At 51.3% G+C, this 17,176-nt stretch overlaps 1 protein-coding gene across 6 annotated transcripts in view; it reads right to left on the bottom strand.

Annotated features, from left to right (window-relative positions):
- Positions 1-17,176, bottom strand: part of LOC123773913 (glutathione S-transferase 1-1) — a 227,423-nt gene that overhangs the window by 19,602 nt on the left and 190,645 nt on the right. The window lies entirely within an intron of this gene.

Here is a 17,176-nt window from a genome sequence, read left to right as displayed (position 1 = left end):
CAAAATAATGTAATGTAAATGTAAATTTACATTTACATTAATGTAAAAAAAAAAATGAAAAAAAAATTTACATTCTAAAAAATGTAAATTTTTTTAGAATGTAAATAAAGACTCCAAGGAAGGTAGAATGTATCCCTCACTTCCGCCCTGCTCTCATCCCCTTGCCCCTTCCCATCCCCCTCTTCCTCTTAGCCTCTTTTCCTCCCCTCTCTCAGCGTCTTTTCCTTTCTCCGGAACAACGTGACTCTTAACGCGATAAATTAAGACCTCGGCAGTTGAAATATGGACGAAAAGCTGAAATGATAAAAATATCAAACCAGTTTACCCACGTCGAACCTCTTGAAGATCCAGTCCATTGTCGCCTCTGTGTCTCCTAGTTCAGTTGGACGTAACTTTTCCTATCCCATACCTACCTATTTACCTATCCTGTTCTCTACCCCCTCCCCTTGCTCGTGCCAGGTCTACGCTGGAGGGAGGAAGAATGGCAGGAGGATTAGTGTAGACTATTAGGATCTCCAACCATAACTAACTATTTAAGTCATGTGTTTGGGGTGGGGTCAGCTTTTTCGGCCATATTTGAAGTCTCGTGCGCTTCATTTATCATGTACAAATCCCTAATCTCTCTCAGAGACAGACAGACAGAGCGGGGGACCTAAACTATAAAAAGGACCTAGGTATCACCTAACAGACACCTGACACAGGAGCGGTGCGTGATAAGTCCTCTAAGGGCTCGCCATAGCCCGTGCTACTTGTCCCGCGCCTGTGCCAGGTAAGCTACGGGCTCACCATAGCCCGTGCTACTTGGAGCTTGTTACGAGTAGCTGAATCTATAACATCACCTAACAATGAGTATAGGGAAAGTATGGTATAGCACTGTATGCCCGCCTGCTGCCTTTGTTCTACCTATTGCGCGTTGTAATAAGTGTTTTGCATTTCATTTCAGATGTGGGAATGGCGATGGCTTCCACAAGTACTACTAACATCAGTTCATTCAGATAGTAGAAACGTCGTCGTCCCTTCACCTTCTAGTGTGTGGTCTGGTCAACTTACTTTAGCCACGTTATTGTGACTCCTCGCCTGCACGCTATCGATGTTACCCTGTTCATGCGTCTCTCTCACGTTAGTGTTGGAACGATATCCACTCCCAAGTGGGTTGATACCTGGTCGAGTCTTGAGTAACTGGAAGATGAACTAGTTACTCAGATTTCGTCTTTTACTCCAGCCGGCCGTTCTCATCGCCTGTAGCACCTCGATACTCGTTGCGGTTGAACTCTTAAAAACAATTTACCTGCGAACTGGAGTTCGTCAAGGTCTTTCTGGAGCAATTCACAGTCTTTCCCAGTGTTTGTCTCTCCCCAATAGCTTTGTGTTGTCTGCAAACATCGACATTTACTGACTCACTCTCGCACAGAGTTTAAAAACATCAAGAAGCCTAGGACGGAGCCTTGAGGGTCATGTTAGGAGAGCAAGGGACCTACAACGACGCCTAGGATGGGCCCTAGTCCCTCCAGCCAAACAAAAACCGACAGTGACCCCCGGTAGAGAAGGTAGGCAAGACGGGTTCAATTCAACGACGAGGACAAGCCACAATGACGAGCCACAACGGGGAAAACTGGGAATAGGTAAACTGCAAAGTACATAGATGAAGTGGCTGAGGAACACAGGGGGAAGGAAGAACGACGAGGAGGAAGACAAAGGAAGGAAGGAAGGCGACATATAGGAGAAAGAACACAAAGGGGTCGGCTACCCGCCCACCCCTGAGAAGATCCTCTTCTTGTTGAACCTTCCTCCATCACGTTCTCGTGTTCGTGCATTCGTTCGTTCGTTCGTTCTCAGAGCTGCGTCTCACAAACCAAGGATCGTCGCCAATGCCAGACTTTCGTGTTTTTTTCCTTCGAGAGATGTCAACCTGGCGGGCCTGACATATACATCATAGCTGCTTCCCACGACCGCCAGACATGTTCCACATTCTCCACACATTTACTCCCTCCCTGCAACTCTTCCTCCCCCCCCCCCCATCTGTCATGTGGGAGGCTTGGGTGGTGGTGGTGTGGGAGGCTTGGGTGGTGGTGGTGTGGGAGGCTTGGGTGGTGGTGGTGTGGGAGGCTTGGGTGGTGGTGGTGTGGGAGGCTTGGGTGGTGGTGGTGTGGGAGGCTTGGGTGGTGGTGGTGTGGGAGGCTTGGGTGGTGGTGGTGTGGGAGGCTTGGGTGGTGGTGGTGTGGGAGGCTTGGGTGGTGGTGGTGTGGGAGGCTTGGGTGGTGGTGGTGTGGGAGGCTTGGGTGGTGGTGGTGTGGGAGGCTTGGGTGGTGGTGGTGTGGGAGGCTTGGGTGGTGGTGGTGTGGGAGGCTTGGGTGGTGGTGGTGTGGGAGGCTTGGGTGGTGGTGGTGTGGGAGGCTTGGGTGGTGGTGGTGTGGGAGGCTTGGGTGGTGGTGGTGTGGGAGGCTTGGGTGGTGGTGGTGTGGGAGGCTTGGGTGGTGGTGGTGTGGGAGGCTTGGGTGGTGGTGGTGTGGGAGGCTTGGGTGGTGGTGGTGTGGGAGGCTTGGGTGGTGGTGGTGTGGGAGGCTTGGGTGGTGGTGGTGTGGGAGGCTTGGGTGGTGGTGTGGGAGGCTTGGGTGGTGGTGTGGGAGGCTTGGGTGGTGGTGTGGGAGGCTTGGGTGGTGGTGTGGGAGGCTTGGGTGGTGGTGTGTGGGGGGCTTAAGTCTCGGAGTAGAGAGAGAGGCTCTTCCATCTTCGAGCGTGGGAAACCACCTCTATTGGAGAGAGACGGGGGTAGGGGAGGGAGGAGAGAGGGGGGGGGGGTAAGGAAGGTGCTCGGGTCGACTCGCACATACAGGAACACAGGCCCAAATGACCTTTAAGAGACTAGTACAACGGCCATATATCAACTAATTTACCCCACCTTCCCATGCCCGTGTGTCAGTGTTGGGGGGCGGGGGGGGGGGGGAAGCTGTCGACGAAGGGGTGTGGGTGGAGGTGGTGTCCGTGGGGGCGGGCGTGGGTTGAGCCAACACACAAAGAGATGTCTGCCAGGGGTGCCGAGGGCCGCAAGTGCCTGCTAGGACTGGACGTTTACTAGGCCATCTGGCAACTATGGCCACTTGCCAGGGGCCAGATTCACGAAGCAGTTACGCAAGTACTTACGAACGTGTACATCTTTCCTCAATCTTTGACGGCTTTGGTTTACAGTTTACAAGCATGAAAATATCCCAATCAACTGTTGTTGTTATAAACAGCCTCCTGGTGCCTCGGAGCTTATTAACCGTTTAATAATTGTAAACAAAACCGCCAAAGATTGAGAAAAGATGTACAGGTTCGTAAGTGCTTCGTGAATCTGGCCCCCAGAACCACCGGAAACCTGCTAGAACTGTGGAGTTCTAGTTGGTGCCTATCTAGACCGCTGGGAGCTTTAGTTAGGACTTCCGACACCTGGAGAGGGCTCCGGGAGTTTTCCTACCCCTTCCCCCCCCCCCAAAAAAAAAAGCCCGGCCTGGGGTCAGGCTTGACTTGTGATTACTTGGTCAAACAGGCTGTTGCTTGGAGCGGTCCGCATATCCACCACAGCCCGGTTGGTCCGGCACTTCTTGCAGCAGCTTATCTAACTGCTTTTTGAAGACTTTCACCTCTGTTCCGGCAATATTTCTTATACTTGCTGGGAGAGTATTGAACAGCTGTGGACGTCTGATGTCCGTACAGTGTTCTCTGGTTGTGCCTATGGCACTTTTACTCTTTACTGGCAGTTCTGCAGTTCCTTCCATGTCGTTCATTCCAGTATGTTATTATACTGTGTAAATTTAGGACCTGGCCCTCCAGTATCTGTCATATATCATTTGATACTATTCGTCTCCTTTCCAGAGTACATTTTGAGAGCTTTGAGACGATCCTGATAATTCAGATCACGATCAAATTCAAATCACGGATTCTCTCGGACGCAAGTTCGAACCCTCGTCACGGCCATTGTGGATTTGTTCGATAATTCAGATGTTTTATTGTGTCTAGGCGTGCCGTTACACAATGGTGCCCAACCACTTGGTGTGGACGGTTGAGCGACGGTAAAGCTTCATGCAGGTCGGCGTTCAATCCCCGCCTGTCTAAGTGGTTGGGCACCATTCCTTTCTCCCGTCCCATCCCTAGTCCTTATCCTGACCCCTTCCCAGTGTTATATAGTCGTAATGGCTTGTCGCTTTTCCCCGATAGTTCCATTCCATTCTCAACTTTAGACAAGCCTATCCATTCTTGACCACTAAGGCCCACTGAACGCCAAAGATGTTGACTGACAATTGACATATTGCACGGAATATTACCTCAATAGCTTAAATTAAAAAACAATAACATTACTATACAATAGCAATTACAGTACAAACAGTAATTATGTTACATTTCAACTTCTTGTTTGATGAATTGTTCCCTCAAGGGCATGTGAACACGTCCCCAGACACAGCTGGGACAAGTGACAGGATGAACAACCCAGCGGGGGTTTCTTCCTATTGGGGAGTGTTCACTCATCTTGAACAGTGCCGCTGTTCAATACTGTCCACTCGCACAACTAGTCTCAGGACCCAATAAAGCCACTCTCTCTTCAGAGCAAAATGTATAATGTCATTTGGTCTGATTATTAAATTACGGAGCCGGTGGCTGAGCGGACAGAACACTGGACGCGTGATCCTGTGGTTCCGGGTTCGATCCCGGGCGCCGGCGAGAAACAATGGGCAGAGTTTTTATCACCCTGATGCCCCTGTTACCTAGCAGTAAAATAGGTACCTGGGAGTCAGCTGTCACGGGCTGCTTCCTAGGGGTGGAGGCCTGGTCGAGGACCGGGCCGCGGGGACACTAAGCCCCGAAATCATCTCAAGATAACCAAGATTAAAAGTAGTAGTATAGGGTGCACAACAAACTCGGGTCGATGATGCCGGCATCAATCAATGAAGTGCTTAGTTAAATGAACAAATCCACAAGGGCCGTGAAGAGGGTTCGAACTTACGCCCGGAAAGTACTTAGTTATTAGTACTTACCCATCAGTGTCTACGGGGGTTGGGAGAGGGGTAGTGGGGGGGTCTGCCCCTCCTGCAAGCCTTCTTGCATCTGTTTATATACAACTTGACTATTCAGGTGTTCGAATTCTTTGTCGAATCTGGCCTTGAAGTTGTGAATCGTGCGGTCGTGTATTGGGCGTGTGTGCTGAGACTCCTGGGAGATTTTGCTCTCTTGCTAGGACTGCTGGGTGATGTGTGGTGCTGGGACTGGTACGTGATGCTACCAAGTATCTGGAGCTAAGATTGCAAGTGGGGGGGAAGGGGTTTTAAGAGGGTCGTCGCGGCGTTCTACATGATAGAGTTCGCGGAACGCGCAGCGCTCTCTCACCGCTATGTGGTTACCTCACCCCCCCCCCCAGCCTTCTACCTATCTCCAGCCTCCAATCATCTCCCTCCTCTCTCACGCCATCTTCCCCCTCCCTGTCAGAGAGCGAGAACGGCTCCAAATCGGAACTGTACACCTGCTGCGTACCAAACTATGCTTTTGTCAGCGCTATCAGAGTAGCGATCGTGTTGGGGGAGTCATATATCCCAGAGTCGTGAGTGGACGAGGGAGGGAAGAAGAGGGAGAAAGAGGGAGGATGAAGGAAGACAGGAGAAAGACATGGGAAGGGAGGCTGGTAGAGGCGTTCTCCTACAAAGTAGGTAGAAGGGAGCCCACGCCTCGCCCATATAAGATAGACCAAGTGGGCAGGACCTCCATCACGGGGGAGACATCTCCCGTCACGCAGGGTGCAACCGCACCTCCACAGATCTCCAGTATCATCTACTGATACTGGTAATGGCTCAAAAGGGCCACCACTTACGGGCTATTCATGCCCGTGCCACCTTTTGGGTGGCTTAATCTTCATCAATCAATCTAGGACCTACCGCTCCATGAAGTACCAGGCCACCCGTGCCCATGAATAAAATGTAATTTACTCTATGACTCTAAACTGACCACTTCAATTATTTTTTTCCCCCAAAAGTGCTTCACGAAACGGACCGGCAAAATATTTCGCCTCAGAAGCTGCAAAAATAGTGGATAAGGGAAGCCAAGAGCCCGGGCTCAAGTCTACCTCTACATAAACCCGTTATATACGTCGCTATAATGAAATTAAGTTTACACTTCAGTTTAACTGTACAATATGAAAAATCCTGATTTTTTTTAGAACAAGTGACGTTGTATATTTCTTTGAGATGGGGATACCCACACACACACACACACACACACACACACACACGCCCGCGTGCACACACGTGGTGGCGGCACACAGGTACATGCGTAATCAAATGTGTAGAGGGGAGGGGGGGGGAAGGAAGAGGAGCCGAGGGATATGGGAAAGACAGGTAAGATCCGGGAAAGGGGGGGGGGGGAACATATGGAAGAGGAATGGTTAAGAGGGGGACCAGGAGAGGGGGGAAAAGGGGAAGTATAATTGATCAATACAAACACTCAATATGACAGCCCCGCTCCGGTGCCAGGTAAGTTACGGGCTCACCATAGCCCGTGCTACTTGCCCCGCTCCTGTGCCAGGTAAGTCCACTACGGGCTCACCATAGCCCGTGCTACTTGGAACTTGTTCCCAGTACCTGAATCTATAACAACAACAACACTTAATATTTTATAAACAGACTCACTATACAGTGAGCGACTTCTACTCTGGCCAGTGTTGGAGATGGAGACTATATTGTTGGAGGTGACTGTAGTGGTGGTGTGGGAGGGGGAGGGAGGGAGGGGGGGGGGGGAGGTCGTGAACCCGGACATAGGGCTGCCAGTTCGTTCCTCCCCCTTCCCCCCCCCTTTCCTCCCTTTCCCACACTCCCCCTTTTTCAGTGTTAACCTATTACCACACCTGACGTCTTCCTTTTAATACACCCCTGTACTACACACCTGATACCACTACTACAGTTGTGCAGTTTCCCCCCTCTTACACCTGGTGGTCTCTTCCCCCTTCCCCCCCCCCTTTACCACACCTGAGCGCCCCGCGTCACACACACACACACACACACACACACACACACACACACACACACACACACACACACACACACACACAGAGTAAGACCGGAGACCTGTACTAGAGCATGCAGCACTGGTCTGGAACCCGCCCGCCCCTTGTGAAGTACAAAGCCAACACTGAACAAGTAACGAGGATAGGTTAAGCGAACTAAATCTCTCAACTCTGGCAAAGAAACAGGGATGACATGATCGCAACATACAAGATACTATGAGGAATAGACAAGGTCAGGCTATGCAGAGTGGAAGAAGGTAGGACGGAAGTGGAAACTGGAAATATAAACGAATGGAACAAGTGTAAGGGAATATTGACCACCTGTCCAGGGTATAATTAAATGTAAAGGCTTATGGAAGTGGTGGAAGCCACCTCCACTTGTGAACGAAGGGATACGAACCTGGGAACCCTGGTAACCCTGGTACCCAAACGAGCCACCACACCCATTGACATAGCATTCTATCTTCTTACAGAATAAGGCACACATGTATTAAGTGAAAATATCCAATTTCAACTACAGATATAGCACAGCCCAGTAGGCTTCAAACCCAGCACAGCGGGTAATTAAACTATGAGAGGCGGGACCAGGGAGCCGAAGCTTAACCCCCACACAGCCACAGTTGAGAAGGATGGACACACCACCTCCCCCCCCCCACCCCCCCACCACTCCCTCACTCTTACGTGTTTAGTATTCACAGTCTTCAGGTGGTTATGTATGTTGCCGGGTCTACCACGATCATCTCACGTACACACACACACACACCTCACGTACATGCTGCCACCTCACGTATACACACACCCATCTCACGTACACACACACTTCCACCTCACGTACATGCTGCCACCTCACGTATACACACACCCATCTCACGTACACACACACACACACACACACCTCACGTACATGCTGCCACCTCACGTATACACACACCCATCTCACGTACACACACACACACACACACACCTCACGTACATGCTGCCACCTCACGTATACACACACCCATCTCACGTACACACACACTTCCACCTCACGTACGTACACACAAACCTCACGAACACGCACAAACACCCCTACCCGCCGCAGACGCATCGACATTACGCATTTACGGATATATTCTCCAACATACCAACGCAGATGTCTGGTCCCACAAGATCATTGATATACGCACATCAGCGTCCTTGAGTTACGCACATAACACCCTCCCCCCCCCCCCCCCCCCACACACACCCCCTCCCAACCACCTCCAGGCATCAGGGTTATTATTTTTTCCCTCATACAAGATTCTGATTTGGGTTGATAGGGTCAGAGACCGGTTATGGTGGCGCGAGACCCGCGGGCCGCGCGAGACCCAAGACCCGCGGGCCGCGCGAGACCCAAGACCCGCGGGGCCGCGCCAGACACACAAGACCCGCGGGGCCGCGCCAGACCCAGCGCCCATCCCCGAGGGGCCCCCAGCATCTCTCAAGTGGCTTCGACGGGGGACAGCCAGCCGGCGGTATGTCACAAAAGGCATACACGTAAAAACTGCCTAATTAATCTAACGAAAGCCAACAACACCCAACCAACGACCTCTCAGACTACTCTCCTGACCACACACGCTGGAGGGAGCGTCTACAACTATCCCGCAACTGCGAGCTGCGTCTAGCAACAACCTGACGGGTCAGTTGGGCACAGAGCCCGGGACAGGCAGGGGTGTGTGGGGGTAGGGCAACCCGGAATCGCTTACAGGTAATAACACAACTGGCAGGGGTCGGGGGTGGAGCTTACCTAACAGTGAGTGACTGCAGGCAAGCAAGGTCTAGCTCCTCAGGCCCGCCTCCTGACCTTTATTTTTGTACCTAGTGTTCGAGAAACGCTCTAGCACTGTTCGAAACGTTTCGAACAGCGCTTCGTTGACCACCTCTGCACGTATCTGGGGGCCAGATTCACGAAGCAGTTACGCAAGTACTTACGAACTTGTACATCTTTCCTCAATCTTTGAGGGCTTTGGTTACATTTATTAAACAGTTTACAAGCATGAAAACTTGCCAATCAACTGTTGTTATTGTTATAAACAGCCTCCTGGTGCTTCGGAGCTCATTACCTGTTTAATAATTGTAAACAAAGCCGCCAACGATTGAGAAAAGATGTACATGTTCGTAAGTGCTTGCGTAACTGATTCATGAATCTGGCCCCTGATCTGTAAATATTTCACCCGCGTACTTCAAATAAAAATATTCGCCAACTGAACCTTAAACCACTAACCTAACCTACTCCCTAACTATACACAAAACTGTAACCATTAATAATTTACATGAGAAACCGTTTTGTTTAATGCACAACACGTACAAATTTATGAAAGCTTCTTAAGTCTGGCCGCTGCTTTAACGAGCCTGGCCCGAGGAGAAGGTTAAGACAAGTTAGGGCTATTATAGCTTCGGGATGGACAAGAGAGTACAGGAGCAGACGACCTGTAACGCCTGTTAGCAGGCAGAGGGTACAGGCCCTTCCCATACATCATAGGGAAGCCTTACCCACCCCCACATATCTTACCCATATGTGGGTGTTACCCATATCTTACCCATAGCCTTATCTTACCCACCCACACATAGCTTTACCCACTAAATATCCCCGGAACACGACCCGCCAATCAATTCACAAAGGATGAACAGTTTGGGAGTGGCGCCCAGTCAATCGTCCCTTACCAGGACTCTAACCCAGATGAAATCGCTGGCGAGGTGAAGGGCTTTAACGCCATTTCTCCCCCCCCCCCTGCTCCTCTTGTTCCCTGCCTCTAAGAGCACCACAGGCACGGTAATTGCCAGTAACTAGCTGGTGTGTGAGGCAGTTTGACCTCTACTTCCTCCCCTCGTTACCACCCCCCCCCCCCCACCACCCCCCTCCCAGAGACGTCAGTCAACTGGACGTCAAAGGTTACGTCTGATTGTTGCACTCAACTGTCTGACGTTTCTCACTCTCTATTCTACATTAAAAACCGTTTCTCAAATATAAAATATATAGTTTGGTTCATAGGTCTATGGTAGGCGAGGGTCAGGTCGACAATTGTAAACTTCTACCCATCACAACCAGTCCTAACTGAGGCCTATATTCAAACCTATATTGTTAAATTGTATTATTTAAAATTCTATTTTGTTAAAAAAAATCATACATATTATCCAATCTACCAGGATGCCGACGGCTCGGTTGAAAGCCCAATATATACAGCTTAAGTCTCGTAGTAGAGCTGGCTTCGTTCCGGACTTACAATCGAAGATACCGGGTTCTATTAACGGATGGAATGGAAATGGTTAGGCAACTTTCCTGTCACCTAATGCACCTGTGCACCAGGTAACAGATACCCAGGAGTTAGGGAATTGTGGAGGGGGGGGGGGTGCATCCTAGGGCGGGAGGGGGGGAAGGAATGATGCCCAACCTTAGACGCTTGGGGATTGAACGCCGACCTGCATGAAGGGAGACCGTCGCTTTGTTTTCTATTCCAAAACACAGAGTACATGTATAGTGCCCCCAGTGTGGCACAGTCACTAGTATAGTGCCAGGCAAAATAATGCACAGCAACGACAATTCATTATTAAATCAACGTGATCAACATTGCGTGCGCGCGCGCGCCTGTGTGTGTTTACTAGTTGTGTTTTTACGGGGGTTGAGCTTTGCTCTTTCGGCCCGCCTCTCAACTGTCAATCAACTGTTTACTAACTATTTTTTTTTTCCACACCACACACACACACACACACCCCAGGAAGCAGCCCGTGACAGCTGACTAACTCCCAGGTACCTATTTACTGCTAGGTAACAGGGGCATTCAGGGCGAAAGAAACTTTGCCCATTTGTTTCTGCCTCGTGTGGGAATCGAACCCGCGCCACAGAATTACGAATCCTGCGCGCTATCCACCAGACTACGACGCCCCCCTGTGTGTGTGTGTGTGTGTGTGTGTGTGTGTGTGTGTGTGTGTGTGTGTTTCTGCCTTTCTCCACCATGGGAGAAAATGCAGTAATTGACAGTTTCCGGAGTTGAGGCCAAGTGTGTGTACTGGCCTAAATGTGCGGGAATAAAGAGCTTCAACTCCTGGGCCCTGGCTTATTAGTCGCCTGTTGCAGCAGCTTCCTGTTAATGGCTGGTATCACACCTACGCATGGAGGTACATGTAAGGAGTTAGCAATGCTCGTGTGTTTTGTGAGTGTGTGTGTGTGTGTGTGTGTGTGTGTGTGTGTGTGTGTGTGTGTGTGTGTGTGTGTGTGTGTGTGTGTGTGTGTGTGCGCGCGCGTGCGTGCGTGTGTGTAAAAAATCAGTCGATTGACAATTGAGAGGCGGGTCCAAAGAGCCAGAACTCGACTAGGCTAGTACCAGAGGTCAGACACACCTGCCCTGACACCCGGAAACCACAGTGACCCCTCTCACCCCCCCCCCACCCCACTAAACACACCACAGCCTCCCCCCCTCCCTCACAACCCCCCCCCCCCTCCCCCTCCACAGCACCTCACCATCTCCCGTGGCGGCCTCTACACGACCTCTAACAATTATTCTCTCTAAACCCATTCCGCTCCCCCCCCCCCCTACCTCCGTTTTCGCCTCCCACCCTAACTCGCCCATCTAAGACGTCTCTTAGATGTCTCTTAAATTGGGGAGAGACAAATAGCAAGAGATCTTCCCATTACTTTCCTTGTTTGAGAAGCTGTTCACTTGAGACAGTTAAGCAAGTCCCAGCTGTGTCTGGGTACAAGTGACAGGATGAACAACCCAGCGGGTTTTCTTCCTATTAGGGAGTGTTGTACATGCTGCCATGGCGGTGTGTCCACTCACAGGATGAGTGACGCTGCCCAGTACTGTCACTATGGCGGTGTGTCCACTCACAAGATGAGTGGCGCTGCCCAATACTGTCACTATGGCGGTGTGTCCACTCACAGGATGAGTGATGCTGCCCAATACTGTCACTGTGGCGGTGTGTCCACTCACAGGATGAGTGACGCTGCCCAATACCGTCACTATGGCGGTGTGTCCACTCACAGGATGAGTGGCGCTGCCCAATACTGTCACTATGGCGGTGTGTCCACTCACAGGATGAGTGACACTGCCCAATACCGTCACTATGGCGGTGTGTCCACTCACAGGATGAGTGACGCTGCCCAATACCGTCACTATGGCGGTGTGTCCACTCACAGGATGAGTGACGCTGCCCAGTACTGTCACTATGGCGGTGTGTCCACTCACAGGATGAGTGACACTGCCCAATACCGTCACTATGGCGGTGTGTCCACTCACAGGATGAGTGACGCTGCCCAATACTGTCACTATGGCGGTGTGTCCACTCACAGGATGAGTGACGCTGCCCAATACTGTCACTATGGCGGTGTGTCCACTCACAGGATGAGTGACGCTGCCCAATACTGTCACTATGGCGGTGTGTCCACTCACAGGATGAGTGACGCTGCCCAATACTGTCACTATGGCGGTGTGTCCACTCACAGGATGAGTGGCGCTGCCCAATACTGTCACTATGGCGGTGTGTCCACTCACAGGATGAGTGACGCTGCCCAATACTGTCACTATGGCGGTGTGTCCACTCACAGGATGAGTGACGCTGCCCAATACTGTCACTATGGCGGTGTGTCCACTCACAGGATGAGTGACGCTGCCCAATACTGTCACTATGGCGGTGTGTCCACTCACAGGATGAGTGACGCTGCCCAATACCTGTCACTATGGCGGTGTGTCCACTCACAGGATGAGTGACGCTGCCCAATACTGTCACTATGGCGGTGTGTCCACTCACAGGATGAGTGACGCTGCCCAATACTGTCACTATGGCGGTGTGTCCACTCACAGGATGAGTGACGCTGCCCAATACTGTCACTATGGCGGTGTGTCCACTCACAGGATGAGTGACGCTGCCCAATACTGTCACTATGGCGGTGTGTCCACTCACAGGATGAGTGACGCTGCCCAATACTGTCACTATGGCGGTGTGTCCACTCACAGGATGAGTGACGCTGCCCAATACTGTCACTATGGCGGTGTGTCCACTCACAGGATGAGTGGCGCTGCCCAATACTGTCACTATGGCGGTGTGTCCACTCACAGGATGAGTGACGCTGCCCAATACTGTCACTATGGCGGTGTGTCCACTCACAGGATGAGTGACGCTGCCCAATACTGTCACTATGGCGGTGTGTCCACTCACAGGATGAGTGACGCTGCCCAATACTGTCACTATGGCGGTGTGTCCACTCACAGGATGAGTGACGCTGCCCAATACTGTCACTATGGCGGTGTGTCCACTCACAGGATGAGTGACGCTGCCCAATACTGTCACTATGGCGGTGTGTCCACTCACAGGATGAGTGACGCTGCCCAATACTGTCACTATGGCGGTGTGTCCACTCACAGGACGAGTGACGCTGCCCAATACTGTCACTATGGCGGTGTGTCCACTCACAGGACGAGTGACGCTGCCCAATACTGTCACTATGGTGGTGTGTCCACTCACAGGATGAGTGACGCTGCCCAATACCGTCACTATGGCGGTGTGTCCACTCACAGGATGAGTGACGCTGCCCAATACTGTCACTATGGCGGTGTGTCCACTCACAGGATGAGTGATGCTGCCCAATACCGTCACTATGGCGGTGTGTCCACTCACAGGATGAGTGACGCTGCCCAATACTGTCACTATGGCGGTGTGTCCACTCACAGGATGAGTGGCGCTGCCCAATACTGTCACTATGGCGGTGTGTCCACTCACCGGATGAGTGACGCTGCCTAATAAACTCGCCCCTCGGGGCAAAAATTAAAAACAAAATTAAAAAATTCATTAAGCGTTCAAAATCCGGCGTTTAACGTGACGAAGCGCTCTAAACCAAGCGTTCACGAGGGGTTTTCAGCAGCGTTCAGAGACGAGGGAGGGGGGGGGGGGGTGTGTTTCACACAATTTACCTGTTCCCAGTTTCTAGAGTTCTTTGAGATTATCCTGTGCAGCGAACTAAGACCATTGTTTTCACACATCTGAGGAATGTTCAGACCTCAAAGAGTTCACCCCGCGCTGGGTGTCCAGCATGCCAGGTAGCTGGTATAGATTCAGCTACTGGGAACAAAAAGTTCCAAGTAGCACAGGCTATGGTGATCCCGTATTCAACAAATAAAAACACCATAACGACGAAACCAGTATAATTAGACATATAAATCATTATAATTACACCGCATTCTAAATACATTACTGTATAATTGTATTAAAATAGTACATACGTCGCATTATAGTGATTACACAATCGTATTATTTTCATTGTATAATAATGCATTATATTCTATTGTGATAAGAGTACGGTTCCATTATACAGTACAAGAGTATCATACAAGCATGATAATTATTAATATACAGCACCCCGAGTGTGATACACTTTTGTATCATAATGTATTTGAGAATATTGTGCTGATGTGTTAATTATTCACAAACATACAAGGGTTTGAAACTTTTTTTTTTGGTTCGTGGGGGGGGGGGCTTTAGAGGGGGGTGGGGGGGGTTGGAAGTAGAGTTAGGTGGGGGGAGGGAGAGATAGAGGGGGAATGGGGGGAGAAAACGGCCTACAAGAGAGGGGGGGGGGGTTAGATTCCTTCCTCTCAATATTCGCTAATAATGCAAAATACGACGGAAGACCTCAAGAAACTACAGGACCTGGACAAAATGTAAAAATCTCTCTCAAGTGGCCACTAGACTTCAACTCGAGCAAATGCAAGGTAATGAAGCCAGACACCAGGTATCACATGGGAGGAAAAGAAAAAAACTTTCTGAAATCAATGACAGAAAAAGAATGAGGTTATTGTCGCCGGAGAGTCAATACATTCACCGCCTTTAACAACCTGAACAGTTTCGTTCAAAATCTCTTATACCACTTTTGTCAGAGCAATTCTGGAATATGAGGCACCAGCTTTGAGCCCAGAACAACCGTGGACATCTTCAAGAGGAAACTAGATTAGTCCGGCACTCCTCCAAGGAGTGCCGGACTCACCGGGCTGTGGTGGGTATGTGGGCCTCTCCAAGCAACAGCCTGGTGGATCAAACTCTCACAAGTCAAGCCTGGCCTCGGGCCGGGCTTGGGGAGAAGAAGAACTCCCAGAACCCCATCAAGCAGGTATATGTGGGCCTGCGGGCCGCTCCAAGCAACAGCCTGGTGGACCAAACTCTCACAAGTCAAGCCTGGCCTCGGGGCGGGCTTGGGCAGTAGAAGAACTCCCAGAACCCCATCAACCAGGTAACTAGCCCGCATCTCCTTAAGCACAACATGAAGCTGGAGGAAGTCCAGAGGTATGCTACCAGACTAGTCCCGGAGCTGAGAGGCGCGAGCTACGAGGAAAAGAGTTCAACCTCATGTCACTAACGGCTAAAATTATGAGAACAGACAAGGACAGGCCCATTTATCATTTTGTTTTTTAGGTTGGGGAGGAGGGGAGTTAAAAATTATAGCGCACAGAAGGAAAAGCGGAAGAAATGTGAAATAAAGTTATGATAGCAGGCGGACTGTCCGCCTTGCTGACACCGTGGGGAGGGGGGGGGAGGGTGTATACTACACAAACAAGGGCACACAGGGAGAAACAAAGTAGCCAATTTAACCACAGAGACGTTACATAAAACTGATCAGTGTCAGGGGTACTGAACAAATGGAATGCGCCAACTCCATTGGCAGCTTAATATGTAGATGTGACAACACCCAATGTGCTCGGAAACCCATTCACCTGTCGAGTAGGTGTTGAGAGGCGGGACCCAAGAGCCATAGCTCATCCGCGGTGAGTACAACTAGCCTGAGTACACAAATGAACCGCCTGCATTTGCTAGATGGCGACAGATGGCCACCTTGGAAGCTGGTACATCCTGTTTCTACCCTCCCCTCTCTCCCCCCCCCCACCTTCCTCGCATCTCCCTCCCCCCCCCCCAAGAATCCTGGCCTCCCCACCCTCCCCCACTCCTAAAAAGGCCAAGACTGCGTATGGTACACAGGAGGTGACTAATCGCGCACCCTGCCTCAATATCCACGCTAACGGGCCGTCTACCCTCCTATTTGAGGCCTACAGGGCTTGTTGGAGGTGCATGATGGGGGGGGGGGGGGCTTGCAACATCCGGGCGTTATCCCCCCACACCCCCACATCCCCTTCTCTCACGTATAGGGGGATGGCTTGGGCCCACTTTTCCATGTTCCTGTAGTGGACCCCAGTGGGTCTGGCACGACTGGCGTCTAGCCCTAGCCCTTACCCCCTCACTCTCCCTCCCTCCCCTTTGTGTCTCACACCCCTTATAGGAGAGTACACAGCCACACCTTAACGGAAAAAAAGAGACCCCCTACCTTATCTTTCTCTCACCTGTCCTCCCCCATACACCCCCAGCACCCTATAATCCGCCGTCGTAACCAGAGGGATGTTATGAGGTCTGTGACGCCTGTTGGAGCCCGGTGCCCTACTAATAATATTGTCTTAGGGGCTGGCCACGTCCTCCGAAGCTGTTTTGGGGGCTTATATGGCGTTTGTTGACACACACCTCCATCGGCGCAGCTGTGTCTCACATCTATCGCCGCGGATGTCTCTTGGTACTTCTATCTCCTGCCAACGTCCCTTTCCTTCCCCCCATTCCATCCCTTCCTTCAAGTCGTGTCTCTCTTCCTTCCCACCATTCCCTCAGGTGAGGTGATGAGCCCGGCCAACCCACCCATTCCCCCCTTCACCTCTGACCCTAGACACGCTCTCTCGGTGCGGGGAGAGGAGGATGGGAAGGGCATTGGTGGGGGAGGGGATAGGAGGAAAAGGAGGGGGGATAGAGGGGGATGGGGAGGGGGGGGGGGAAGTACTATTACGTGGAGGTATGGCCTCTCTCTCTAGTGGGAGTCGGGGTGTTTGACGACGTTCTTCTCCTCCTCCGCCAGTACCGGGGGCGCTGGGCCCGGTACTGTACCTGTCTGGAGTACCACCCGTTCACCCGGTACACCCACGTGGGTGGAGGCGTCCTGCACCCTCGCTCTTACACCCACGCCCTCACTCTCACACCGCCCCCCCCCCTCAACTCTCATGTGTGTATAACTTCATTATCCCCTCATACACATGTAAACATATATAAATTTGCCTATTCATACGCACTTACACATAGTTGGTCCCCCGCGCCTGGCTACACACATGT

Source organism: Procambarus clarkii, chromosome 91, assembly GCF_040958095.1.
Source record: "Procambarus clarkii isolate CNS0578487 chromosome 91, FALCON_Pclarkii_2.0, whole genome shotgun sequence".
Taxonomy (NCBI): domain Eukaryota; kingdom Metazoa; phylum Arthropoda; class Malacostraca; order Decapoda; family Cambaridae; genus Procambarus; species Procambarus clarkii.
This window is presented reverse-complemented; position numbering and strand designations above follow the sequence as displayed.